The sequence below is a fragment of the Bidens hawaiensis genome, unplaced genomic scaffold, assembly GCF_021521415.1.
Source record: "Bidens hawaiensis isolate Kalapana, Puna unplaced genomic scaffold, B.hawaiensis_p1.1 tig00006359_1, whole genome shotgun sequence".
In the NCBI taxonomy this organism is placed as follows: Eukaryota; Viridiplantae; Streptophyta; class Magnoliopsida; order Asterales; family Asteraceae; genus Bidens; species Bidens hawaiensis.
In genome coordinates, this window is record NW_027491424.1 from 698,788 (window position 1) to 702,163 (window position 3,376).

Genomic DNA, 3,376 nt, shown 5'->3' on the forward strand with positions numbered 1-3,376 from the left:
AAATTCTTCAACACCACGAGGTAATGATGCTGAGAAGAAACCATTAAGTTCTGGATCACAAGCAATGTTAGCTAATGGAGATGATTGGTCACAACGAATACTGTGTAATGATACTCAAGCAAATCTGGCAATGTTTGGACCTGCTGAAAATGTTCAAGATGCTAGTGGAAGCGAGCTGTCTTCTGATAATGATTCTGGATCTGAGTCTGATGATTCAAGTGAAAAACTTCCAATCAATTTTGCTTGTATGGCGAAAATCAGTGATTCTTCCACGTCTACTTGTACGGCCAAGCAAAATGAGGTTAGTAATTCTGCTTCTAAGGTATCATGTGTTGATTGTGATTATAATAAATCTAAAATTGATTCACTAAAACTTCAAAATGATAATTTTCTAAAAGAGATTGTGTCCTTAAAATATACTTATAGGCAATCCTTGACTTCTCAAATGAATTCAATAGAGAAAATTGAGGCTTTAACTATAAGTAATCATGATCTTAAAGCCGAGTTATCTGTGAAAATGACAATTAATGACCAAAGGTTTCAAGAAATCTTGAAACATCGTTAAAAAATAACCGAACTTGAGAATGAGGTTCTTGAGTTAAAGAACAAATTGGGTAAATTTCGAAATTCTTCGTTCTTGTTGAATGAAATTATCGAAGTATCTGGAAAAAAAAGGATTCTAAGAAAGGGATAGGTTTTGTTGAAATTCCTCCAACATTTCACAATGATTATAAAATTAATCCTTTTGCCAAAAAGGAAGAAGAAGTAATTTTGAAAGAATCTATGATTTCAGAAAATGCTAATTCTGTTAAAACTGACAATGTTAAGACCCAATTTGCTCCTCAGAAACCTCATGTTCAAAGCAACAAAGTTTTTGTTGAACAGGATGACAAGGTTATTATTGAGGATGTGTTTGAACCCGAGATTATACACAAGAATAAGAACATTCCAAGTTCTAATCACATTCTGTGTGAGCCTCATGAATTTGAGGAAGCGGTGTATGGTTCACACAAACCTCAGGTGAAAAAGGAAATTCCGTTGAAAGTAAACTCTGTGAAGGCAAAGAAGTCAGAAAAACCAAAAATTTCTGATGAGGACTTAATGCGTTTCATTAATCCTCTTAGTTCTAAGCCATCATCTGCTAGGGTTTTTAAGTTAAAGGGGATGGATACGTTGTTCACAGAAAAAGATATTCCAATAAGTATCATTAAACCTGAACTTATTGAAAGTGTATTTATCAATGAAACTTCACAGATTCAAGATCTTGAACGTCAATATGCTCAGCGAAAACATCAGTTCCATCTGACCCATTGACTAAAGCAAAGCAGGTTTTAAAACAAGCTAAGAAAATTAACTTTGTGAAGTCAACTGGGACAGATACATTGAAAAGTTTTTCGAACTGTTCTAATTTAGATTTTTACTTGAAAAAGAAATTTGAATTATCTGATGAGTTTGCTAAGAGCATGACCAAAAATGTGAGTCATCATCAAACTTCTGAGTCATTCGTTCCAACTACCTCTCAACATTATCGTGTAGACATGCGAAGCTGTTTTCTTTGCGGTTAACATGGTCATGTAGTGAGAAATTGTAGTCAGAAGAGCTATCATAATCTTCATCCTTTTATCAAGGACTATTCTAAGCCGGTTCCTTTGGTAAAGGAGATTCTGAAACGACCTGTGTCGTATGCTGATGATACTCATATTATGTTTTCTGATATACATCCTCGATAAGTGGTTCATATGAATGAAACTCATGGTTCTGTCAAACCTAAGTTTATTCCTACTGCACCCTTATGCAAGAATGAAAATTCAAATGTGGTTCAAGCCGCTTACTTAAGACGAAAGTCTAGGAAGCCTGTAACTTATTCTCAAGTTGCTGAAAAACAATTGAATGCAACTAAGGTTAACTTTTCTCAAGAAAATCAAAAGGTGCCCAAGACTAAGGCCTGGGCTGCCTTTTTGAACTAATCATTTTCTTTTGTGTGTAGGGTACATCCAAGACCATTTCTGATGAAAACTGGATCATGGATAGTGGATGTTCTCGTCATATTACTGGGAATCTCAACATTTTAACAAATGTGAGAAATATTCAAGGGGGTTATGTGGCGTTTGCTGTGAATTCTGGGGGTATGATTACACAAGAAGGTGATGTGTCAAATGGGAAGATTACTTTTGAGAAGGTTAACTATTGTGATAAAGTGGATCATAATTTATTGAGTGTGTCGCAAATCTGTGATAAGCAATACACTACAGTATTTACAGATAAAGAGTGTCTGATCTTGAAATCGGGTTATGTGAAAAAAAATGAAGGAACAAGAAGAGTTAATCTTGCAGTTGACTAGCAAAGAAGATGACCTAAAGAAACTCAAAAATGATAATCAAGATCCTGACGAGTCTGGTGTAGGAGGTGAGCCTAAACAATCGCACGGCTCATCTTCCGGTGCAGGTACATGTGGCAGTGAGGACTCGGGCAAACAAATTGTTGTGTATCAGGATCCAACTGCTGCTAAGCCAATTGAGATGATTACAGCCAACACTGTGATATTTTTAGATGGTTCGGGAGTGGTTAGAAGTGTGGTGAACAAGGATGAGATAGAGGTGGGTGAGTTTGTTGATAAGTCTCTGACACGAGAGCAGATTTCCATACTGCTCGGGTTGAATGACGAACAGTTGACTGTGTTAGAGACTGAGCCTGGTGTCGAAGTGGTAAGAGGAAGATTTATGATTCGCTTCTTGATCCATCTCTTGAGGAGATTCAAAGTTGGTTCAGATTTAATTCTGGGGGCATGATTACACAAGAAGGTGATGTGTCAAATGGGAAGATTACTTTTGAGAAGGTTAACTATTGTGATAAAGTGGATCATAATTTATTGAGTGTGTCGCAAATCTGTGATAAGCAATACACTACAGTATTTACAGATAAAGAGTGTCTGATCTTGAAATCGGGTTATGTGATTCCCGAGGACATGGTTGTCATGCGATCACCACGATCAAATGATATTTATGTCTTGAATATGAATTCTAAAGTATCTACATCGATCAAAACGTGTTTTGTCTCGAAAGCAACCGAGAAACACTCACTGCTTTGGCATAGAAGAATGGGTCATATACATGTTCGAAAGATGAACTACCTGATGGCAAACAATCTGGTAGAGGGTGTGTCATTAAAGAATTTTAAGTTATCCGATCACTGTGTTGCTTGTAAGAAGGGCAAACAGAAGAAGAAATCGCACCCATCTAAGTTATTGAATTCCATTGATACTCCGCTTGAACGACTTCACATGGATTTGTTCGGTCCAGTGAATCGTGCGAGTATTTCTGGAGACTGGTATTGCCTAGTAGTGACTGATGATTATTCGAGATACTCATGGGTCTTA